We start from the raw sequence: 27,890 nt of genomic DNA on the forward strand, positions 1-27,890 counted from the left end.
TTGCGAGTAGATAGATTATTCATTATAAATCTTTCTGGGTCACATTTTTTGGCTCATGGGGCATTTTTGATGGGAAATTTAATTTTTTTTAGAAGTGACTGAAAGTGGAATAACTTTCCGATTGTAGATAATTCTGACGTTGAACTGCATTTGAAGTTATTACTGAAAATTAAACAATGTGACTTTGATTTAGAGGAACGAACATTGTAACAAAAATGAATTTATAATTATCAAACCTTTTTGTGCTATTTTGTGCATATTGACTATTTGTAAACTCTCTAAAAGGTTAATAAAGCCGAGCAAATGAGAAAGATTTAAAATTGTAATAAATGTCCTTTGCCCCTTTAATTCAATTTTGCTTTTTAATTGGCAGCTTTTGTGGGCATGATAAATCAATAAATTGAAATATTTTTTCTCTTTTTTTGATTCTCCGTAAAACGAAACATGCTATTAGGAATATCATTTCAATTTATTAATATCATGTTTAGTCATTAGTTATGTACTTTAGGTTGAGTAGGATTAATGATTTTATTCAAATTCCATCTGTGTTTCTAATATGCGCTTACCTTATTAATTACATTATTGGTCCATGTGTAAATTTAGGATCTCGCAGTCCATGCATATCTGGAAAACTATAAAAATGTACATTAGCTCATATAAACGTTTTTTTAATAGAATCAATTTCCTCAAAATAACTCGATTCGATTTTTTAGTAGATGAATAGTTTATTTTGAAAATTAATGTTATGTGGACATGTAGATTTCACTACAACATTAGGAGTTGTCAAATATCCAATGATTTCGCGTACAAGTTAAAATTTAGCACTTATGTAAATATTGCGAATTAAGGTGTGCTTGTATAAAATGAATAATGTAGAGCTTAATTGGAGAATGTTTTTAGTCTGTGAGCCTTCTACACCTTCATGGCCAATTTCTCTTTCTCCACAATTAACTATTTAACTATATATATTTATAATAACAAAATGTTGACATTTTAGTATATTATATACTTGAAAAAAGACACTGTTTCTCCAGCTTTGAGCTATGTGTGAATATGACATTGGCAAAATCATACTGTAAGATAGGAGATAGCATATGAAACTTCTGGTGATTTATCTTAAAGGACGAGCGACAATATGTTGAATTCTGCTCTAAAGAGCGCTCAACTCTTAAATACAGATTAGGGCTACACAAATAAGTTTTTCTTCTAAATATTTTTCTAATTGTTTACTATTCTAAGTCATCTACTCAAGAAGGGCTAATTTACTAAAATTGGCAAAATATGGCTTTATCGATCCAACCACTTAATTCAAGTTCTCCGTCTCCCCGGATATCTTTGGGTTTTGCATTCAATATCCACCTTACCGAATAATAATATACGACTGCTATCTGACCACATGTGGGCATTTAATAACGAGAACGTCAAACGCAACTGCTAAAGCCGAAGAGTAGGGCACATTTGTACATCGGCCACAATTTGCCGTATATGCCATCGAACTTACGGAAGTAGCCATGTTCTTCGGATAATCTATTGCATTTGAGAGGGTAATTCTGGGAAAGGGCTTTTCGGGAGGACCAATTTTCCGCCTCTACAAAAGCGTTCGTCGACATGGTAAAGTAATATTTTCACTGAGAAGGAAATAGATGTAGGTATATGATTTTGGCGGATGTTGACGAAAACATATCAACAGAAAATTGGCTTTAAATGATGGTATGCATGAACCTTCTTGTTTTTGTCACTTCTGCATTAGCCAAGTTGCAATTAAAACATTTAAATTCGTCTTGTATGTATAATCGATGCGTTTTATTCCGGATAAAAACGTTTGTTCTAAGTAAGTCTAAGCACCTATATCTATAGAGTCTTTAAGAAGTTCCCTCTTCTTTTCTTTAAAAATTGTTATTTTAAAATCCTTATGCTTTTTATATTTCATATTAAAATCAATTTTCTTTCACGTGTTCTGTGGTCTACATTGGTTAGACTTAAGCCAATTTCATAAAATATCTTAAAAAAACGACATTTTGTCATATTTTTTCCAAATTTTTTTGATAATATACCTACACAATTTTTTTGACTGCTGTTCTCTAAAATATGAGTTTTAGCAACAAATGTTTCAGAAGCTCGTGGCAAACTAAACGTAAAAAAATAAATTTTATTGCAAATTAAATGTATTACAGGTGCAGCTTGGTGGAGAAAGGAATCACGACATGCAATAGGTTACACAGCGTGTTTCAAAAGTTCAAACATTTGGTCAGAAAAGTGTAATTTTAGTTCAGTATGTCGCTAACAAGCACAGTTAAAATTTGTCTGCACAATCAGAAAGCTTTCTAGATGTAGTTGCAAAGACTTAAGCATTAGGTTTGACTAACCTGCATAATATAATTTGAAAAATATAATACAACACTGACAAACACACTTCATATTATTTATAATTAAAAACACGATGTCGTCGTCAACATTTTAACATTAGATAACATTTTTTCCCAGTCCTTGTTAAGCTCTAATCCGCTTTTAATATGCTTAAACTTACAGTTAAACGAAGCTATTTCGTTTTAACCAAAGTTAGCAAAAAATCTTAATATTTTTTTAAATAGAAGTTGTGTCTTGTGTCATAAAGTGTTGATGATGTTAATACTATATCAGTAAACTTGAAATATTAAATAGTTGGATGAATAAAACGAGTAAGCCAGGAAATACTTTAACACGAGAGCAAATTTATAGTATATTTTGCAATTTATATGTTCTTATGATAGGCTTCACTATGAAAGTAAGATGCGAAGAAGTATCATAGATGCACTTTCAACCCTTTTTTATGACAATGGTTTTGTCATGATTAAGTTGAAAAGTCCTATTCATAACAGTGTGCGCATCGATTAGTTGCTCAGTTACTCAGTTTCTTCCACAGGGTCGGAGAAGTAAAAACTTATGAGTAATAGTTATAAGAAAAAAGTATATTTTGCTGCAAAAAATTTAAACTAATTAGATATAATTTTATTAAATTTATTTCCTTTAGTTATTATTTTATATATTTCATAAATCTTATTATTTCAAATATTTCAAACCCAGTGATTGACTATGTTCTGTCGAATAGTAGTGTCTTAAGATTATTTCATTGAAAGCGTGTTTCAAAATGTAAAGTACCTATTATGAGAACAGAAAAGTTACTGAATGTTAAATAAATAGTGTAATTTATATTTATGTATTATTAATTTTTGGTTGAAAATCGTGCACTCACATATTTTCCATTTTAAATGTTTGTCTGGAAGAAGGAGCAAAAATATGAGGTTTAAGTAAACAGACAAAATGTCACCTTTTTCGCAAATATAAACGTCACTATAAAATCCACATGGGCGCCTGTTTTTCTATCCAATCTTTTTGATAATTTCTTATCCAGGGATTAATAGAGGTTTTTTCTGTGTGTTCCTAAAACCGCAAAAACAATTTAATTCAATAGCGTATTATTTATATATAAATATTTATAGAAATGTTGAGCGCCTGGTTTGCAGTCAAAAATACAGTTTGTGTTTGAAGTACAAGTTTTGTTTTGTTTCGACAATTTGGCCAATGAAGAAAAGAGAAAATCAATGAAAAAGCAATCAAATTAAATAATAAGATTAATACAACCCGATAAAACTTGACGGTTTAGATGAAGGCCGCGCGCAAGCATAAAATTATGGTACCACAATAAAAACTGTAAAAAGATCGATGTCAATTAATTGTTACAAGGTTCTGAGTGCAGATACGTGGTAATGAATTAATTACCGCAGTACACCTAATTCTTAAATTCTCAGAGTTTTTGTTCCATTATCTGTTAGATAGTCATGCGTTTTTGCTTATTCACGCTTTGAGCTTATCAGCAATTATCGATCTGTAATTTTTGTTTTATTTTCTGCTAGCCTGCTAACGGGGTTAGTTAACAAAATGCGTGACTGGTGGATTTAGTGGACTGCACACGCATGAAATTTTAATTAGTAAGATTCAATAATCATTGATTGAGCAAATAACCTACGGCTGGTGAATTTGCTCTTGAAAGTATCTACAATTTTGGTATGATTGATTGGTGGTGAAAATGTATTAAATTGTGGAATTGTATTTATATTTATTGTCTTAGTAGAATATAATGGATCAACTGGAAGACTAGTTTTCACTCAATCACTTTAACGCAAAAATTTCTTCTAAAGGTTCGGGAAAACGAGCAATTTTATTGCCTGCCATAAAAACGTATGTTAAGCATTTGGCACATATGTTTTTAAGGGAACAACAACAACAACTTGAGAACAGACTAATTATGAAATAAATTAAACTCAGTGTTAAATATACAATTATTGATACATTTACTAAAGCAAATTATTTACGTATATGAAAAGAAAAATATTGAATCCGAAAACAATCCTCGATTTATCAGTGAAATATGACCAACAAAAACTTTAAATATAATGTATATAGCGGGAGACAGCAATTTTGTTTCATTACGAGTAAGTAATTAGTAACTTAAACGGAAGCTAAGATATAAACTAGCCAATTGTTAATATTAAAATATCGGTTTTCGATTTGCTTCAATGACAAATACGACTGCAAAAACTGCAGGAATAAGCTGCTGTATATCGAAAATAATTTCGGATACAGTTGCGCTTTCAAATGCAAGAATGGTAACTCATTAAAATATCACATTTGTACGATCAAATCAAGCCGCGAACGCAAAAACGCTCCAACAAACACTATAAGATCGTAACAATGCGTATGTGAAAAACCGTGCAAGATTAATGCACAATTGTCAATCATGTGGCGTACAAATTGCTGCCTTTCGATTTCTGCATCAGTGGTATGAGAGTGCATTTTAGTATGGCCTTACCGATATAATAAAGAAACGATTGCTAATAAAAAGTGCCGGTATGTTCTAATGAAGCGGATTGAACGTGCAAATTAGTCGTAGGTAAATGCAAGAAAACAGCTAGTGAAGATGAAGCCAATTTAATAAGTAAAATGTCAATGCTTGGGGATGTATCTTCATGAAAACTTAATACAATCTTTCACAAATTTAGTGTTTTAGTAAGTTTTGTTCCATTTTTCATAGCGCGTTTACTCTGACTTCCTACAACTGCAGTAAAAATTTCGAAATCCATAACATTCTTCGGAAAGCACGGTATGAATCCAATCTGTTAAGAAGTTCTTGTAAATTAATAAAGGTTTCCCGGCAATACATACTTAGAGTGATCAATTAATAGTAGCAATGAAATAATAACATTTTTAAAGATTTCATTTAAGTACTTGCTTTCTTACTTCCTCCGTTCATAAAACATTTATAAATGTGGTTTGGATTAAATTATTTTTCACTGATCGTGTAATTGGACCAGCTTATAAGACACAATGACATCCGTTTTCTTGTTGTTCAATTTGCATTATACAACTCTTCGTCTTTAGACCTTACTTTCCAGCCCAATCTTGCCGATATCCATACTGATTGATTCCTATAACTTAACATATTTCGGAAGGTCCACTTCAAATATTTCAAAACTGACCTATTTTCTAATATTAAACTTCATAACCAACCCACAAAATATACGTACTTTCTAACATGTCTATGTTCAGAATGGTGCATTCCCACGAGCAAACGATGAGAAGAAAAGATTGACCAAAAAGCATTGCAAAGAACTAAAAGCCAACCTCACATAAAATCTATTAGACGTGCGTGCTTGATGGCCTTTTAATTGTCCTTTAAATGCTGCAAATGTGGGTTAGTTTTTCTCTTAAACAATACTGCCATGCTATTGTACGTGTTAATTAGGAAGCAAAGGTACAAACATATTATGTTTCAGACTTAATCGAGAACTTCCAGAATATTTTCAGTATGTGAATATAATGGGTCGATAAAGTTAGTTAACACATCCAAAGCATCTAAGCTTTACAAGAATTATCAACCATTGATTTGAATTGATCAGAAAATATAAATGAAATGCAGCGTTTTAAACACGCGCCGATAAATATTTCTCATCTAGGTGTTTAAAGACATTTTCAGGAAAATTAAAGTTTGGCAGACGAAACTATACACATGCAAGTTGATATTATAGGTAAATGTAAAATTATCAAAGAAAAAAATGGAAAAAGCGCTCCTGTCAATGAACGAACGAGTGTTGGGTTCATATATATTTGTGGTTTTTCCAAATTTTTATAGAATGAACTTTTATAGAAATGACATTTTTGAAACAACAAAAAAAAAAGTTATTTCAGTTACTCGTTATGTAAACAAAACTTTTCATAAAACCGCACAGGAACAAATTAAATCTTATCGGTCAAGTAACTGATCCATTAAAAAACCCGCAATTCCCTTCTAATGTTTAGTCTTTTACCCACACGTTTCTGGAAAATCAGTGCTGAAAATTGCTTCACCGAATTGTACACTAAATTAATTTAATTCGAAGTGATAGTGACTTGTCAGAGGTAAGATTTTTGTTGAAAAATTGCAATCATGTCTGTGCTATTTTAGAGGTAACTCAGAAAAGTGAACTCCTAAGGGGGAGTATTCAGACTGTAGTGCTTGGACAAACTGAAAAAATTTAGAAAAATTTAAAAATACTCAATTTGCTTTATTATTTTTAAAACTAAATTGATAACTTTCTGCTTATATGAAATACAGTGAAAATGCCTGCTTCATAAAGGAAAAACGGAAAGAAAAGTTAGGAACATAACTGCACTTTGGCACACGATGTTATTAAACTGTCCATTTTCTGTTTGTCCAAAACACTTATCAGACATGTGTTTTATGAACTGTGAATTAATGAAATTACTATTGTTCCAGTAAGTGAATAGTTTTGCCACTTGACCAGTTGATGGTCGAGAAAGTTTATTTGGTATTTAGAAAAACGTTTTTTTCTATCGGTAAACGATTGCAAGCAACCTATTCCGCAATGAGACAATTATGTTATTGATTGCTTGGAAAAAAAATGGAAGCCTCCATTTATGTTATGTTTAATAAATAACCCACTTTAATTTCGCACATATGCCTCATTCCCATGTCGGGGTAGAGCCTATGTTTCCATCAGATGAATGACTTGGTACTTGTATATGCATTAGTGGCGATATATTTAACTTTATAACTTTTTGCTGGTTGTAGTGACTATTGACGTCATTCTGAATTACAACGATATTTTCAGTTTATAAATATTTATAGCTTTTGCATGATTGATTGTTAGTATAGTCCAGGCAATAGATTAATTTAATTTTAAGTTGTAACGTTTACCTGCGCGCTGTTTTGGTAGTTTACTGGATTACTAGCTTAGATAGATGATGGAAGTATTTGATAAAGTTTTTACAAAGCTGGTGCAGACATGTTTCTCATGCTAATTTTTTTTATAAAAACTGAATATTTGAATTGGAAATTCATCAGTACGATTTTGACTCAAAGGGGTTTTTGAGTCAACAACTGTTGGGTTTCAAAATAAGGGATTTCGCTGGAGTACTCAGAAGATTACCTACACTGAGATAAAACAAAATTGATTACGTCTGATGCTGTGAAACTATCAATCGCAGCATTTTGAAGAGAACAAGTAGAAATTTGAAAATACTATTACTATGTGAATAATGCTCTACCTGATGATAGTGCTCATGACCTCCTTGCATAAATACCTAGCTGAAGAGCCTAGTTATATTAAAATAAGGGATTTACTTAATGCAATCGATTTCAGTCCTAATCATAAAGCGTCAAATATTTATGGATGTGATGTCTTATTTTTTAATATTTTTTTTTAGAAAGTTATAAAGTTCACTGTAACTGTTCTAGATTTATTCTATTTGTTATCTTTAAGACGTTCAAATTGCATCAAAATTATTGTCGTCCTACCAAAAAATTGTAACTTCCAAAAGCCAAAAAAACGTTTTGAATAATTCATATAAATCACCATGCAAACAATTTTAATCAATCCCAAAATGTGTCTCCCATACCATTATTTCTCTTATTGATTTCCTTGTCAGCACATACAGTATACAGTTTAATGCCGGTACTAATAACATATTATTTCACGTATACGACGAATGTTAAATTTATCGGTAAGGGGGTTTTTGTATTGGAGATTAATTAATTTTAGGGTAGTAACTTAATATGCTATTACACCAGACAACACTGTTTGTACGATAAAAGTTTTACTTGAAAGTGGTTGCGGTAAGTAGAGATAATATGCTAACAAGAATATGATTATAGGAAATGTGGAAAGGGTTCTATTAATAAAGTTTCAATGACGCTTTGCATCTTGGCTTTGTTCATGTATATGTACGGTTTTGAAAGAAAACTTGGTTTATTTATTTTCAAAGGTGAAAATCAATAAAGTCCAGATCCTCCTACAAATTAGATGTGTCTGAAATTTATTTATTTGTTTACTCTTGTTACCTCGTGATTAGGTCGACTTCTCCCTATCACCAAAATACATTTTACCAAACCCATACAAGGTATAAATAACAGCATATACGTTTAAAACGCTGTTAAAAATAACTCAAAGTTTATCAGATGTACTGAACCGCCAACAGCTAAATAAAATAATTCATATTAAATATGTCGTCGTATAGGTTGTGAACAAAGTGAAAATATTATATTGCAAGTATATTTAATTACAAAGCTTTACAAAAGGTGTTATAATACAAAAGGCATTTTCAACTATACGTATTTTCAACTACATGTAAAAATCTGGCATCAAGAGCTTTAAGAAGAAGAAGAAGAAGGAAAAATCGTAATAGTAATAATCCAAGAGAATTTGTGCCGCGAAGATCCAACCATCAGCTCATTCGATTCTAGAAAATACATAGCAAACCACCAAGCTGCGATAAGAAATATTCACACAAAAACTACAATATTTGAAAATAGTCCTCATGTCGAACAACATTTTGTCTTCAAGTAAAAAAAAGTGAAAAAAAAAACAGAAATGATTCCAAATAAATATTTTTAGTAATTACTTTAATACTCCTTACAAAAAAATTGTACGAGCTTAACTGAAATTGAAAAGATTTAGAGAACATTTCGTTTTTGCTAAGGCCTGTAATTTTGAGGCAAAATACTAAAATAAAAAGGTTTACAAGTTAACACTTTTAATCTCATGAAATAACATAGAAACAATTTCTTGACGGCTTTCTTTCCTGACCACGAAAGATTGATTTTTCGCTCTTTAGATTGGCTTTAACGTGTTAACGAGGCTAACTCCTGATCTAAAAAAATCTAATGCTTTATAATACCGATTAGCAGTAAGACAATTAATTGCTACAGAAAACGAATTCCTTGATAATTAGCTTAATGTGTTAACACATGTTGAACTGACTCGAAAATCACTGTAGTATTACTTTATGTAAATCCGCTCTTCACACGTTGATGGCGTGGACTTCCTGCACCAGCAAACATTAATTTGTGAACGCATTCTTAATCGGATTTTTTTAATCAGATAATTTTTGTTCTCTTTTCAAGTAGAGCCAATATGGTATACATGAGTTAATTAGCACTGGCTGCAGGCAGCAGATCTCTAAATTATACAAATGCGCAAAAGTACAACAAAAACAAAATTATTTAATTTATTATGTGTTCCTGTTTATAATTATTTTATTGCATTTTGCAAAAACATAACACTTAGGGATAAAATTGACAAGTCGAACACAAGTCGCATAACACGTAGTTTCCCAACTAGATCTACTCGAAAGAAATACTCAATTCATCTTAAATTTGTTGAAATATATACCGTAGATCCCCTAATAATTAATAACATCAGTGAAATCTCCAATCTCGCATCAAGCAAAATGCTCTTATTTCAAAAAAATACACTAAATAAGAAGAAGTCCATGATTTGATGATCAACCGGAATCCTCACCGTTTGATTAAAGACAGTAATCACAAAAATAGCTTTGCTTCATACCGACTTGAAACCAAAATGCATAACTCCTAATCACCTAAAGCTAACCAGAACTACTGTTGCTGAGCTTGAAAAATACTATTGTACAGGTTGTTTTCGTAATATGAATATTATTGACTATAATGAATATTGGACAACGGGAAAAATAAAGCTCTATTCAAGTTATCAATTGAACTTTATAGCAATGAGTCGTAAAATTCAAAAAAGCATTGAGAATTTGACTTCTTTGAACTTAAGTAACTCGGTATTCTGGAAGACAAAAATATTATAATACAACTGCACACGGCAGATTATCTCCAGATACAGTATAACGATAAAATCTACTACTAAAAACTGTACAGTTTTGCTGGAAAATGCAGAAATATATATAGAAATAAACATCGTTCCTAGGAATTCATTAAGTGGTGAAAGTCTATATTGCCTCATCTAGTTTTAATAAAATCATTTCGTAATATGCAATTTAAACCACTAAGTACGTTGGCGCAGAACTCCTGAACCTCATGTTCACATATCAAGATAAGGAAACATATTAATGCTCGTACTAATTAGCACGGATAAACTTCCATCCGACGTAATGAATTTGCTGCAAAATGATCATTTGGGAATTTTCGCACTCTGTATTACACCTCGAATAACTTGATTTTAGGTGAAATCTTCTTTTGAGACGAGGCGTGATGTTGGGGAAAATTGCCCCCAGTGGCGTTCATTAAGTTTAGCATAATTTTTGAATTATATTTTAACAAATGAAAGCCGTACACTTCACTGAGCCCTTTAATAATATCGACGAATAATAATACTTTTTGACCAAGAAGTACTAAACAAAAACACAAGCTGATGTTATCTCACAAATTATTCTACGAATTGAAGCGGTGTGAAGTCACGTACAACGATACTTTAGTTTTTCACATGTACTTTAAAACAAAATGAAAGAAAGGATTTATGTTGTATATTTTGGATTGTTTAACACCATATTCCCTTCTTATATTCGATTAAAATAATACACAACATGTTCGAAGAGAAGGTTTTAAGTATAAATAAGATTTTCACGCAACTAATTTCGTTTGGTTACATAACTTTCAAAAGCTTTAATAAATAAATTATTGAAAGCGCTTTAGAGTCCCAATTAGTGATAGAGTCTTAGTTGGTGAGAGCTGAAGATGAATGCAAGTAATCATTCAATTAAATTTTGACGGTTTATACACAATATATTACATTTTTCTTGGGCTCTACGATATTATGTTTTCGATTTAATTACAAAACTCCTTCATGAATGAAAAATAACTAAAAGCTTCAGGGGGCAAAATACAGAAGGGAAATTAATTACTGAAACGAACTGAAATTGGTTAATTATATTACACATTACATCCTTCCATTGGCTTTCAATAAAAAAAACTGGATAATCATTGTCATTAGGTTCCATTCAAAACGTATATGTCTAATTTCCGCCGATAAGAACAATCTTAAACGGAGCTGGTAAAGCGTTTTAAGAAATTCGGTGAACGCATAATAACAAACTTTCTTCGAAACGGAATTTATCCGGCGTGTCGCAGTTTCCACATAAATTCCACAGAAAGCTAATTACATACACGTTGTTAAAAATAAGTAAAGAGATGCTAGTATGAACCTGTGCAAATTTTGCTAATAATTTAAACTTGATCGGAAATAGTAACTCTTTGTGATTGAGTAATATCGATGGTAAGGGCTCAAGTTATTATATCTATAGAGATGATAAAAATAATATATTTAATAATTTTTCTCTACAAGCCAAAAGCATTGAATCCCCAATACTCTCAAAGGGAGAAAAGTTACTCATAAGGAAATCATTTCGGGAGAATGTTTTCTCAATGCACGCGCTTCCAAAAGAAATACGAATTCGACGAGTTGCCAAATTATAGCATTTAATTTAAATTATTTTTCGTGTATGTTTGAACTCTGATTGCATCATTGTGTGTTCAATTCATTATTTATTTAACAACATTCTTACTTAGCAAATTATTATTATTTATGCATTATTTATTTTATAACCTTTGGACCTTTTATATTTCTTAAACATCTGAAAAGTATTTTTTTGAGAATGCAACAAAATATATAGAAAAGTCCACAGTAGATGCGGCAAGTATAACCTATGACATGGTAGATAACAGGGTTTTCGGAAATGATGCGCAAAAACCGATCGTGTGATTCTAGATGAAAAATAGATCTCTGAAGCTTGAACAAGATCAGTTATCCAATTTTTGAAACATTTGACAATTTTTGAAAACAATGGAGGTGCAGGATTTGAATTTATATTTTCAGAATGATTTTGTTCATAAACCTTTCCAAATTTGACATACTTCCTGCAAATGTTGCTCAGAAATAAAGGTCGCAATTGAACCTTTACAACGTAACTCTCAAGGGTCGATATAAAGAATCACGTCCTGATGTATTTGCCCATAAATTTTGCCACACCCTGTACAGGAATCAACTTTGGTGTTTTTGAAATAATTCAGCTTTCAATGAGGAAAACAGTTGTTTATTACATTACGATATTACAAACCAAAGTAGTTTTCGATTTTTTTCTGTTAAGATATCACATACGCTAAAACTAGTTTGCGAGCAATTTTCCATTTACTTTTCTCACTGATTTCACTTATATTGTTTCATGTAGTGTAGAAAATCCATCCAAGTACCACTAAAAACATCGTACAGAACCCCAATTAATACACTGTCTTAGCACAATTAATTAGCATCTTAATAGAATTACATATGTCGGTGCTCGAAATAAATACCCAGAACCTCTTAACGTGCGCATTGAAATAATGTTGATGATTTTCAACGATTAAGTTATGTCCGTAATATATAATTTACATGTACTAATTTGGAGCGCGAATGAACCACGCATTCCTAATGTGTTGCATTATTTTAATTAATATTGCATTAAGTGGAATTAAACCTGTACAAAGTCGGCATTTTCTATGGGTTGGCAACAGGAACGGACTATTCGAAAAATATCATTTGAATACAACATTAACAACTTCAAGTGTCAATGAAGTGCAACTTAACTCCAAGTGCTTAAACTTAGAAGTAAATTCCTGTTTACTAATGCTGTTTGCTCGAGAGAATTAGTTTCTTATGTTGTGATTTTTAGAAAATGCAGGTACTAAACATCAAAGTTTATTTTATCTGCATTATTTGTTTACAGATTACTTAGTTCATACTGACTATTTAGTTTTGTTAAACATTTGCCATAAGAGATCGAAAAAACCGTAACAAAGCAATTGCAGAAAAAAATCACTTACACTTTGCAGACTGCGAATAATAATTAAACAAATATTACAATAATAAATGCGTAGATTTTTGCTAGGTGGGTTTTTGCTTGATCGTATTACGGATCTGAATATTTGGGAACGGCATTTACATGTACAAATAACAATTAAATTAACGCGTAAGTTCACACGAAGTAGTTAAGAATACTGGTAGTCCGATGGCAGCCGACCATAAAATTCGAACAAATGTTAACGCCTTTTATATGAATTTTTATGAGCTTCCGATTTAAGATTTACAAACAAAAAATATATAATTACCATGCATAGTGTTACTTCGCTTAATTTTTTCAATTGTCATGTAGGACTATAATTGAAATTATTACTTTAATAAGGTCATTTGGTCAATGACTACGTTCTATCACTACGTTATATGGAAATCTGATTCAAAGTAATATAGAACTGCACACATGTACTTTTATGCTAGTAACTTTTTTATAACTAATTTAAATAGCTTTCAATTTTCAGTAACATATTTCTCTGTTAGTATGCATTTTGAGAACATAAATGAGCAAATAAGTTGTTTTGTAAATGAGGGATTAATAGTACAACTGAAAATTATCTGAAAATTAAACGGGTCGAACTTGAGGGCTTCAAATCATCATTGTGAGAAGTAAAAATGCCCAGTTTAGAAACAACCAAAATTCATTTATCATTAGCATATATGCATTTCACTTGGGATGATTTTTGCTAAAACGAACTCTGGAGGTATTAAATTCGATTATTTAAAAGCGGTAGAAAATATTTAAAATTATTAAAAAAATTAAAAATCCTTTCAATTTTGCTTTAGTTTAGTTTCATTTTAGTGAGTTTAAAAACATGTCTTTAAAAACAGCAACAACTTTTAATATTTATAGCTTTCAACCTCGTAGTTAACGTACCAAACGTTCTAGAAACGCATCTAAATACGCCCAAGTAAGTCAATTCGAACCAGTGTGCGTTAACATATGAACTAAACTAGTTTTTTATTGTAATACTGATTAATTATTATAGCAGTGATTTGTAAAAGTGAACATTATCAAACGTTCGTCAAACGATTTATCGATCGATATATTTTCACATGCTCTTCTAATCTTGATTGAAAATTATCTCTAATATCTGCCGCTAAAAAGTTCCCACTGAAAGAGAGTGTCTGAAATTCGAACTTCCTATTCAGACTATTTTTGCTTCAAATTACCATCTAATTTATGGTCTTGCTCGCCTATTTTTAGCTCTATCTTGGTCTGCGTTATTTTGCATTATATGCTGTGCAACACTTTTTACGTTGCAGTTTCTATATTCGTAACATTTTATCCATTTTTCTCATATTTACTTTTTTGTTTGTTATATTATGGTTTCCAGAATTCTTCTCACCTTAGCTGCTAGTTTAGTTTCCATTCAACACTGTTTTCTGGTATTTCCGCACCAATACGTTCAGTTCTTTTCAACGTATCAAATGGGGCTTTTACTTAGTTGTTTCTGAATTTGATTATTTCTACTTAGCTTTTCCGGGATAAATGAAAGATTCGGTTTTGACTATGTGAGACAGGTTAAAACAAAATATATCCGGTTTGCAAAGTATATCAACAAATCAATCTGAAAATATCCCGAACATATATTTCTACCTCCGACAAAATGTGATGATTTCATACATCAAATAGACAAATTAATGAAAAAAAGGCTAAAAGAACATTCAAAACGCTAAAATACTGTACAATTCGAATCACACAGACATCAGTTATTCATAAATGGAGTGAAAATAAAAACACATCTGAAATACAATAATCTTGTCAAATAAAAAATGAGCTTAGTGACAAATAGGGAATAAAACCGCAGCACGTGATACTGAAAACGTTATAAATCCCTGATGGCATTTTATCAATCTGTTCGGTGAAAACATACGTGCTACCCAGGAAAAAGAAATAATTCATTTCTCAGTAGCGGCACATTGTTCTTTAGTATGTTGATGCAATTATTTCAATTGCTTTAGTTCCGTCTGAAGTTGTGCTTGTGGTAAATTGGTATTCAGTTGAGCTTTCCAAACTCTATTGATCTTATGCTACATTTAGCTAAATAATTTACTCTTAATTTTGCCATTGGTCATATGTAATCTTTATGATATGACAAGAAGCGAGCAACGTGATTTTAGGATGGGTATAAAGTAAAGAAAATATATAAATATATCTTATCCAAGATTAACCACATAAAACAAATAGCATTTGCTTAATGTCTCGCTAATGTAATTTTAACATAAAATTTAATAAATATGTAAGCTCTGTTGACATTTGCTTTGATCACTTTGCTTCACAGATGACTGATGATAGATACAAAAATAATACAAAATTATATAAGTACTTGATGATGATAGATATTTGAGAATTCCTGGCTAAGCAGCTAAATTCCCGCTTCGCATTTTCACCTCAGGTTCATTTTATGTGCAAAACTAGATACTATTATAGTTCCAATTGTGCTGGATAAAGTTATTTGATGGAATATTTACCAACCCTAAATGGAATAACTATGAAAATCTATGGAATATTAAATGGAAGAAGATTTAATTTGATGTCTGAATCACGCCGTCACTGGGGCGGAAAAAGAAAAACGTCGTCAAGCACATGGAAAAGCCGCAGGCAAGCGAGAGGAGAATGTGTGAAACATCAGGATGCGCTATCAACAGGTTGGATGGGAAAATGTTGGAAAACGGGCGCGGAAAACTGTTCTCTTTGTGACACCGAATCATCACATTTAACCGTTTACCTTCGAGTCTGATGCCAACCCTTTAAAGTATAGTTATGGGATCGGATTAAATCGCTAAGTTGGGTAGAAATGTGGAAAGCGCGAAGTGGTTCAATTTTGATTAGATTTAGTGAGTTAGTTCGTGAGTGGGAACTGTTCTTGTGGCTAAAAACTGTAGGTATCTCTTTTGTCATCTGGGTTCGATCTGCTGTTAAAAAATGTCACCATTTTAGCAGTGAAGAGCTGGGGGTGGGTAATTTGTAGTATTCATTATTAGTTCATCATCAATTTTGTTCAGGAATGTTAAATGAGCGGCTCTCGAGCTTCTGTAGCTAGCGCAAAATAGTTGCGTGACAAAAATATAAATTCATTGAGCCGGCATATTTTCTGCAGAATTAATGTGAACTTTAATGGGATCTTGCAAGTCAAACATTGACTCCCTAGAAATTCACCTTAGCTGTTAGCTCCACTTGTGTAGCTACATTTTTTAAGCAGGTATTATATTATAAATATTCTCGATTAATGAAAAGGGTTCTGTCGGGACGGTTTAGAAATAGATTAAAACTGTTCAATTTTATCTTCAGAAACATGTGTAAGTAAAAGTTAGTTTATTTTTAATAGATTCCTAACCAGTTCTACTTTTACCAAAAAATATTGTTAATCACCATGGTTGGAATTCACAAAGTGTGCGACTTGCAATAGTTTGGAGCCTTTTAAAAGAATATAAGTTTTTTGGGTCACAGAAAAGTGTACTGGACCCAAGTCGATATCCCTCACTGTTTTTGAAATATTTCCCTTTGAAACTTTAGGCACGCTAATAATGTTGCACTGATTTTCAAAGCAATTATATTTTTCGAAAATTATTCTTTCATAATAATTGTTAGACCTGAACAATTATTATGAATCTCTATAAATAAGTACATTAATTAACCGTTTTAATAAAGCTTAATTTATGTTTACTATTTAATTTAAGTAAATTAATTGTTGCTTCGGAAGTCTTCTGCAGCATTTAAAATGTCAACAAAAAATTTCTGGTAGCAATAAAACTGGTTAAGGATTTTTTTTTACCTCGGAGATATAAATTTTCGGATAAAACAAAGTTGCATATAACGCAAAATTTTTGCTTTAACAGCAATCGTAAATAGGCCGTTAAAAATTGGTTTGAAACTTTGCTGTCTACGCCCCAAAATAATCTGTATGCATAACATTTAAACACTCACTGTACGCCATGGAAAAGGCTCGATATTTCTTGATGAATTTTGAAAATGAGACACTTAGGGTTGGTTAAATTCAAGTATTGATTTACTCAAGTGTATCATTCCTGCTAACATTATCTGTCTAATTAGATGAAATGATAATCTGCTACTAGTACTGAAATTTGTGGAAATCAAGTGCTTTTGCAGCGAATATTATGACAAAAGTATTATTGCAAACCCACCCTGCATTTTTTCCGTTTTCGATGAGGTGACGATATTGAAATGAAATTGACGCAACCATACAGCGTACAAAATAACTCACTATTAAGACATGCAAAAAAATTTTAATGAAAAGTATGCTCTACGCAAATTTCACTTGTTCTGTTTCAGAAGGAAAATACCAACGCAGAAGAAAACCTTCCAGGCAGCTCTTCAAGAATATGTCTATATTTGTATCCTAGCGTTTTGTTGTGTATTACGAAGCAGTGGAAAGATTAAAACTGTATAGCCGGATAAATCGCAGACATAAAATCGCAGATAAACCTAAAATTTAACTTAGAAATTCCACATTTTTGTGGGGCCTAATTAGCTGTTTCTGTAAAAGACAAATTATTAACATGTGCCTCACTTCAAGGCGTAGTAAGTAGATTTGTAGTAAATTTGTTTTGAAACTAAATAGTTCTAACTCTCCATCTGTATATAAAATATATGTAACTCAAAGTAAGCTTTCGTATGTTAAATTAGTCGATCAATTTATTTTATAAAAAATATTGCTGGTTCAGAAACTATTATTGGAAAGATGATCTTATTTGTGTAAGTGTTCTATTTTTAAGCCACACAGTTGCTTCAGTAGAAACTTCGAAAAGTATTTCCAATTATTAATAATGTCATGTCAACACGCCAATTAAAAATACTTTCAAAGCACCACCATTAAAGCAAAAAATTCCCATAAAAGCCATTTAAGCAATTAGCCAGATTAAAATATTGATGTGTAAAGGAAAAACAAAGCACTTATAAAGGTTTATTCGAGGTAAACAATTAAACCGTCGCATTCGGGTTAAGATCAACAAAAGCAATTAGGGAATTCGTCAACCATGCGAAAATGCATCTCACCGATCCTCAATATGCATGTGCATTGTGCACGTCAAAATAAAAGCACACCGCCAATGGGGATAATAACACCGATCACAGTAATTGATAGCTAATGCTCTAATTAGCACTTGCAGCAAGGTAAACACCCTTTAATAAAAGCACCTGATTTAATATTACCAGGTACTTAGAGCATGCGTTTTGAAATTGCCAGTTTTTAATAACTCCCAATTACCTACACCTAATGGTGGTAATGTATGTCGGCGGCGCTAATTTATGGTTTCTTGGTGAATTTTCTTTTTATGATGATTTATGGTGTTTGATATCCCATCCGTGCATCGTTCAAACAATTATCAACCGTTTTTTGCTCAGATTGGTTCGGTTTTGTGTTCGCTATTCATTCGCTATGGTTTTATTGGCCTTCTAACATACCTAGTATTGACACTAACGGTCAAATACTACTGCTGAAAAACTATTTTGGACCATTCCAAGAACAAACCTAGAATAATATATGTGCTAAAGTTTTGCTTCGATGTGAGCATCTTGTAATTTCAAAAGAGTACTTAACAAATATTGACTTCATGTTGCTTTCTGGGACTGGTTTTTCTCCCATGCATTAATCGTTTACTTAAATTAAGAAAATATTTTTTGATTTTCACTTCATTACTGAACTTCTGATTTGATAAACAGTTAAATTTGAAGAACTTTTCTATCTCACCCCTTTCAAACACAAGAAAATATTGGACAGCAATGCATAATGACTGAGCCATCAGAATGAGGACGTCAAAGAAAAAATAAATTGATCATGTCTTATGCATCGAACTAGTTATAATAATAGACTGAAAAAGTTATTGAAATGTCTTTAGTTAACAGAACGGAGATACGTACTTTAAATAAACATCTTAATAAAGCGAATACAAACCTTTTAAAGTATTGTATGTGTAAACAAGCAAATAAATAAACCACAATCGATACCTGATATTGATGAATGCCTATAGGATTCTAACCAAATAGTTTCTTGCAGTTTATAGAAATGAACAAATTAAGATAAATGTCCTTGTTGTACATATGCATAAGTATGTTACGTTCGTACAAAACTGGTAAAATGTTAAATCTAAAATTTCCTGAAAAATGTATAGAAACTGTGAGTAGTATTGAATTGATGCTTATTTCTTGCAGAAACTATCGATCTAAAAACGTTTGCGTTTTGTACACATGCATACTTCATTAACTTATAAGGGCTGAAGACTTGTATTAATCGAAAATTGAATTAATCGCTTAGAGAAAGCAGTGGAATTGTACATAATTCTTTAAGCACCATCAGAAGCCGCAACATGATTTATACATTGTTCCCCCATTATTTACCATCTCAAAGAGCAACGATTGAGGTCAATACTTTAATTCCTCTTAAACAAAAATTATAAACTACTCTACTGGGCGATTCTGAATTTGCACTTCAATCTCTAGTTTAATTTAAACTGATCTGAACTGTCGGTTATTGCGCTTAGTTAACGCTAAAACAAAAAGTTATGAGTTAAGAATATTTAAAATCTTAATAAAGTAATGTTAGTTCAAACAAAAAACTGTTGTAGGTTGATTCGAGTTAGTATAGCTTGACCGAATAGAAATATGTCAAGTTAAAACACGAGAAAATATTTTATATAATATCAAAAATTCTAATGCATTTGTGCCGTTACTCTAAATACTTTAATTGTATACATTACTTTTGGTTTATTGCATCATTGGAAGTCCTACATGTTTTCCTGAATTAAAATTATGTTATTTAAAAAAATTATATTTACGAACTTAAATGCATGTACTCGGACCAGTGTAGCGAATATTCAAATAGAAATGTTGAAGCAGTTTCTAATATTCTATAGAAACAGTTATATTTTCAATTGTTTTTATACAAAGATCCTAAATTAGCCATTCAAAGCATATGCTTTAAAAATAACTGCTGACGAAACGACATTCTAAAATATACGTTTAAGAATAATTAGATTCGACGTATTTTCCGATTTTTTACCGTGCAAAATTTGTGAAAGTGTTAAATGAATTATGGATTGAAATCAATAAAAGTGGCTGATACATTTCTCACTGTTTTTTACTAAATTTTCGCGACAGTTTGATTAACTGGTCTGTTTAATATTGTACTCTAGTTTGCTTTAAATTAATTTATTTAAATATATTTCCTGCAGCAGAAATATTGTTCTACTTTCCAGTAGAGACTTTTGTTATAGACGACAGGAAAGCAAACAAAATAATACATTTTTTGTTGTAATATCTTGCCGATGATTGAGAACAATTTTTTACTATTTTGTTCATATTGAAAACGGTATCAAAGTAAAAAGATTCAAACGTGTTCGCTCCTTTATGTATGGAGATGTGGAAATTGATGTGCCCTTAAGATTATGAGTTGGTACTAACGTTAAGCAATAATAATTTTAAATACCGAAGAAAATAGTTGTAGTTCACTTGTATATTGGCGAAATGCATTCTTTAAGACCGTTTTGTGCATATTTTTGTTGTAGCTCTAAGGTATGTTAACATTTATCTATCGCAATTCAGCATAGCTTTTCTTAAATTAATTAGATTCCTCTTGCCGTAACTATTAACCGCTATTAAGAAACTCTCTGGAAAGTTAAATATGAGAAAAATTGTGGGCAATAGCAGTTTCTACAAACCATGGCAGGTAGTAAGGCAACTCACCTTAGCGCAAACTTCTACGATTTTTCCACATTTAGTTAATGCAAACGTAAACAGGAGCAAACAGCACCTCTCTCCGCACTGTAACTTAAATATCTACTTTATTTCTTAATTTGTGTCGCAAAATAATTAAAGAACTGTACAAAATTAATTAGCCCAAACTTTAGTTTCGATACCCTTCAAGTGTCCATAGGGTTTCTAAATGTATAATTCTTTAAAATAAAATAAATGTACTACACTTCGGTTGGTTTTATCGGAAATCACAGAAATTTCGACAATATTTTGTGCAATTTGAAATAACCGAATTATTAAAGAATCAATTTATATTTATTTACATTTTTAATCTGTTTCAATATTAGTTGCACATAGTCACACATTGCTAATTATTGCACTGTGCTAAAATTTGAAGAAACACTCATTATTGTAATTCTTTGCTTGTATGTACGAAACAAAACACAAAACAATTAAAAACTGTTAAACATTGAGCTAAATTGGTCTAAAATTGGTATAATAAAAAGCATTAATAAAACAGCTATAGTACAAAAGTTTTCTAATATTTTTTTATGTTTTCTTTTAAATAACTGAATAATACTATAATAATAACTTAAGAAGATAATGAGGAAGAAGAAATAGAAATTGAAGGTCACACTAAGTTGGGTTTTGATTATCTCAACAGATGCCCGTTTTCCTGTTTAAGACCATGAATTTCGACGTTTTATAAAAAGTCCTTTCAACGTGTGTCGAGGTGTAAACTATATTAAAAAAATATTAATTTTCCAAATTCTTTTGGGCATTTTTCTTAAAATATGCTGCCATTTTTCACTTTCTGAAGAAGCCAGTTTGAAAATAGTTTATTGCTGAAATCATTTAGGCCCCTTTTTTGTTTCGCAAAATTGGTTTATTTGGGTAATAACTAAAATTAGAAATAAAATATCGCTATCATTCTTACAGTCATCTTAAATTCTAGTAGATTCGTGAAACCCAAGATTTTTGCATTTTCCAATTTTGCAAAACTAATTGCCGAAAAAACTCTTGCTCTCATCGTGTATTTATTTCATGTCGCAATTTAGAAAAAAAGTGCTAAATTTTGGTAATGCTAATATTGTAATAAAAAATTAAAAATATTTCAATGATTACCGTCGCTTAGTAGATCGGGAAAATGTTCGTACATGTTTAATATAGCTTTCATAATATGTTTAATAAGCCTTCAACTGCGTAAGATAGTTTTCGTATTAAACCATATATCACATGCCTTGTCTGTCGTACGATGTTAACAATATATGAGAAACTATTAAAGTCAATTATTCGGCGTAATTGCACAACTGCAACAAAGTGATCAAGAACTATGCTTAATAAATGCTAAATAAAAACTTCAATAGAGGGTTTTCTTAATTTAACAAAACTGCAATTGTAAGAAAAGAAAGAGCAATAATTGAACAAGATATGGAAATTATGATATTGATCAATCAACAAAATGTGCAATTAATAATAATAATTATTGTGCAAAATGTTGACGAAAAGCGGAAAACAATACTTACAATTGAGTTATCAGAAGTAATTTCATGAGAAGTAATGGCAATTTTGCAACATATGTATTTGAAACTGGGGTGGTAATTTCATGGATAGATAGAAGCGAATCAATCTTTATTTCGTATGAGAAAAGAGATCGATACAGTCGGTCTTTTAGCCCATGGGTGTAATGCCATATTACAGTCTTATTATTATTACTATTGAATTTTATGTTTGTAGGTGATCTAGTAGAGATGTTGGGAAAAAGAAGAGGAATTCTTTAGTTTGTCTTATAATGCAAAATGAGTTCAATCAACATGGTCCAGTTATGGTAGCCCGGATAATTGGAGCATTATTTCAATTATTTTTGTCATGTTTGTTACATCATACATTTTGCACAGACGAATTATCAGAGCGAATTTTCATATACTGTATTATCCTACTATTGTTACACAATTTATTAACATACTCTTTTTTAGGTTCATTTAGGTTCTTTTGATAACGATAGCAGAAAATAGCTATCGAAACGTCAAGGTAATTTTTCAAATTAATTTCTCTACTAATTGAAATTTTCTCTTACAGCTTGAGCCTAAGTGTGTCGCAGGATACCCTCTAGGTGATAGTTCTTGATTACTTTTTGATAAATAATTCGTTCTTATTGCGAAATAGGAGCACTATTTCTCAATCTGTAATAAAAGACGTGAGAAAATTCTGTCTTTTATTAAGACAAAAATTTTTGAGGCGAAATACCCAAAAATAAATTTGTAAAAAATAAGTCCGCCTCAACAATATAGAACTTATCTATACTAGAGCTGGTTTGGTGCCTTGTGTAATTAATTTTGCAGATGACTTCTCGTCACTTTTAATGCATTCTGTTCTGTTATTTGTATATGTTGTTTAGCTTTATTAGTTGTATTTTCAGTCAGTGCGTGTAATATATTAGTGACGTTTTTAGTTAGTTTACGTTTTCTCTCTACGATAATTCCTAGGTATTTAATATCTTTCTGTGGTTCCGTTATCGGATCATCTGATCATTTTTAGATTTTATGTTAAAAAGAGAGGGGCATGTCCATATGCACTTCTTGGTGCATCATCTAAAGTAAGGCCTCTTCTATGTTGCATGTTGCACAATCTGGAAAACCTTGCTGACGTCCATGAATAAACAGTTTAATATTAAAGCTCAATATTCCAAGTTCAACGAGAACGGGTTATTATTTAAAAACAGTATACGGGGCTTAATGCAGTTACTGCAAGAGAACACCTTCAAAGATGAATTTTTTTGATTATTTAATTCGAAAGTTATAAAAATGCATTTTACGAAGAAAATAATCTTGTTATAGGTACCGGAATCAAATAGTAGAACATGCTGTGTAATTTTCGATTCGTACAATATAATTAGCGATTGCTACAAGCCAATTATCCTCGAGTAATTGCACGAGTGCATTAAAGTTATCAATAATTTTGCAGTTCAGTGTGTTGCTTAAAAATGTATCTGTTAGGTTTTATGCTTCAACGAAAAGTTCCGTGTTAGCAAAATAAATTGGCTAAGAAAATATGTAAATTACCAAATACATTTAGTTAAAGCAATACAATCGAATTAAATAGTTTTGTTTATTCACGTCGACAATTGCAAAATATATTTTGTGAAATAATCCCAGAAAATCGATAAAACCGAAACTCCACAAGTGTATGGATTGGATACATATTTTGGCATAACACTGTTGTATAAAACTGCATAATCCAGCTTTCATAATTTATCCACGTTTTCCGTTTAACAAAAAACAAGTTTTTACCAGAATATGACAATGATCAAGTGCAATTGTTTAAGACGACACTATTATTGAAAAGCGTTATTAATTTCTTAATGCACTACTTTCAAGAAAAGTTGGTTTTTCAGTTTGGAGACTACAAACTGAAAACTTTAAGATGTTAAAAAGTCCAGCTATTCAACTGCTATTAGGTAATTTTTTACTATAATTGATCGATAATTGGAAATGCCAGCTTTATTACCGAGGATAATTTCGTCAATTCTATTGGTAACTTTAGAACTCCGCGTGTTTTATTTGAAACATCATTTCATTTCTATATTTCTTCAAACCTCCACTTGTTTCAATTAAATGTAAAAAACTGCGCAATTTCTTCAAATCACCCGGTCTAATGTAGGTATTTCGGTTCAAAATTTAAATCGGAATTTAAAGATTGGTTTTGTTGGAATTTTATTAGTAAATGGGGTATTTATTTAAAGTCAATACGCGCAAATACAAAGTATACAGTGCACTAGTCAAAAAGATGCAAAATCAGAGTTAATAGAAATTGTACAGAAGAATATTAAAAGTTCACGTGCGGATAGAGCACAGGGGTGGCGATCTGCACGGGTCGGCACTATCCGGTGAAGGTTCCAAAAGGAGAATTAAAGCAAAAATCAGGTATAGGAGCGAGCTCTCTAGCAAAATATAATATATTTTATAGGCCCTGATCGTGCATTTTGCTGTATTTCTGCCAACCGTTTTACAAACCCAAATATTAAAATAAACGAAAACGATTCAAGTGGGCCTTTTTATAAGTAAGTACCTGATTCCAACAGCAAACCTGGCAGTGCAATTTTCGATACTCACAATGCAATTAGCGATTTCAACAAGGCAACTATCCGGAACAAGTGCAACAAAGTTATCGATAATTTTGCATGACAGCGCGTTTGTTAAAAACTCCACGAGATGATGGTTTTTATTTACAAATATTGGCTCTATAGTCGGAAGAAAGAAAACTTGTAAATAAAACATGAATATTACTGAACACAGTTTTTCAAGACAACATGCTCGAATGCTGTTGTTTCTGACTATTTTGCTGTTGTTGCTGTTGCGACTGCAATTTACGAAAATATTTCCAGAACTAAAAGAATGCAATTGGCAAAAAGCTATGGCAGAAATGTTTACAGAATCCCGAATTAAACAGTAAAATATGCTGTGTAATTTTTGATTCTTGCAATGCAATTATCGTGGGTAATACCGGGAATGCTTAAAAATTACGGATGGTTTAATCGAACGCTTGTCGCCTATAATTGTTCTGATTGATTCTAATTTATAATACCAATAAAAGGGATTTTATTATTTTCTGTAACCAAACTGGTGTCTCTTGGTTAGGTAATCGGAAATACCATGTTGTCTACTCAGATAACGTTGAGACAACGTCATATTTTTTCAGGAATGTAATGTTTAATTTATTTTCATTTTAAGAAAAGTTTACTGGAGGAAAGATTAGATTAAACAACTAAAATATTAATTTTAAAAAGTCTAATATTGCAGATAGCTTTAACTTCACATTATTCACACATTAACCAACTGTTTTGCGGTTTTCATGGTTCTAGTAACCAATGATTTATACAACACTAAAGATTTTTTTGAAAATAATTCGCTCACAGGATCGGAAATAGCGGCAAAAACTTTAGACTAACACATTTATCTCGAGCTCAATGGCTTAAAATTTACAAAGCTATGCTCATATTTATCAACAACTTTTTGTAATAATTGCATTAATTTGCAATTATAAAAAATACATATGTTTTTTTCAATGAAACAAACTTCGGATTTTGTGCTTATGTGTGTAGTTCGAAGGGAGTTATAGATCTGAATATGACTTTAAATTTAAAATTGTAATCCAAGTTGGCAAACTTCTAATGCACGGTCTACGGAAATCACCCTGTATATCTGGCAAAAAATTTGCATTTTTGGGTTACTCAAAATTATCGTTTAGTGAAGATGATTGAAAACTTAAGATACTTTTGTATTATTAATTGGAGTTTGATTGGCATATATTTCTAAAAATACATTTTAAATAATGAGCGTTGTTTTCAATTTCTTCAAGAATACCTTCTGCATCTGGAGATTTAAAAAAGAATCAATCAAAGAAGAGTCAAGTGGACCCATGCAGAAGACGCCTAAATCGCCAGACTCAACACTACTGAAGTTTGTGTGAGGGTATTTTGATAGTAAATTTTACGGAACCCCATCTGCTAGCTTGTGACGTTTGGATGGTGTAATGATTGCGTACTTTGTGTCGTGTTGCGGTAAGAGTCGTAACATATTCTTTATTTAACGCTTAATTACTAGTTAGTACAAATAAATGATGCATAAATTCTAAAGGTTCAAAATGTATGATTAAACTGCATTCTTTGAAATTTTTAAAGGAAACTATTTTTATTCCTTTCCAAAACTCGTTCAGAACAATTAGCTTTTTGTATATACCGAAATGTTGGTATGGAATGTGGTCTGATATCAGTTTCCAAAAATTAAAGAATTCCTGTACCTACTGTGGTCCTGATTCAATTCCATATAGCATTGTATTTTGCATCTTTCCAAACTTTTATCTTTTTTTTTACAGTGTAATCGGGACACCGAAGTTCACACAGCTTGTAATTTAGGAAACATGCGTAAGTAGTTAAAAGGGTTTGCCGTTACTCACCTCAATTGAAATAAAGTTCACCGGTTATTAGTTCCAAATTGACAAATGGGGATTTTAAATAAAATTTACACAATCACTGAATGTGGGTTCACTTGAAGTTAATATCCTGGTAAGTCACAAGAGTCCATATATCATCACTACTATTTAACAAAACGAAACATTAAGGTCACTCGCATGCACAACAAGAGCAAATTTTCTAACAATTTCGATTTAGGTATACTAGTTTTTGTCTTAAATTGATCTTATTCATAAATGTTAGTTAGAAGTACCGAAAAGAGGGTGAATCGCGCGCGAGTCTTCATTCACCCACGACACTATCATACATTCAAATACTACTTAGATATAGTTGCGCTCACGTATCTCAGCATAAGTATGAGAAGTGGTACCGCGGTACCGAACAGTGGGCTAAGAAAATCGAGGTGGTTATGGTACTTAGACCGCCTTCGTATGTTCTTGCTTGTTTCATTGGCTTGCTCGATCCTACTTCCACTTGCGATTGCGAGTTTGCCTCCGTCGTCATTCTTCTAATTCATGCTGTTGACAGGTACGCGTTTTGTCACCGCATTTCATGGGAGGAGCGAGTAATCTGGTAGTACCAAAGCTCTAATTAGTTTTTTACGTCGCCGCGATTTGAAGCAATATATTAAGATGTGCTCGGCTTTCGTTTTGTGTGGGAAAATCTATTGTAACGGTCCGATTTAATATAATTTCATTGTCAGATCTTCGGTATGGTTTTTTCGAATGCAAAATTCATGGGATTAATTTCAATGGAAAGCAAATAGACCAGGACGTTGAGTGCAGATTCAATTCATAGCTACCGATTATCTTCGAACCTGAAATGTTCGGTTAGCAAAACCCGCAAACTCGTACGACCAAGAAATTAGCAATTTTATCACATCCAACTCACACTGGATCCAACTGACGCCAATCTTGGAAAATTATATAAATATAAAGGCTAAATAGCCTATTTCGGTTTCAGTCAATTTCTGGCAGGCAGTCCTCATTTTATCGGTTCATTGTCGAATGAATTTCCAACC

General features: G+C 31.6%; 1 protein-coding gene across 1 annotated transcript in view; it reads right to left on the reverse strand.

Annotated features, from left to right (window-relative positions):
* LOC109544695 (protein jim lovell) overlaps positions 1–27,227 on the reverse strand; it is a gene marked incomplete in the record, with an annotated part of 136,552 nt that extends 109,325 nt beyond the window's left edge. The window contains 2 exon segments of the mRNA XM_019915019.2: positions 569–632; positions 26,854–27,227.
* Between the last annotated feature and the right edge of the window lie 663 nt (positions 27,228–27,890).

This window comes from Dendroctonus ponderosae, unplaced genomic scaffold (genome assembly GCF_020466585.1).
Source record: "Dendroctonus ponderosae isolate FM_Combo_2020 unplaced genomic scaffold, Dpon_F_20191213v2 Dpon_F_20191213_2, whole genome shotgun sequence".
NCBI lineage: Eukaryota > Metazoa > Arthropoda > Insecta > Coleoptera > Curculionidae > Dendroctonus > Dendroctonus ponderosae.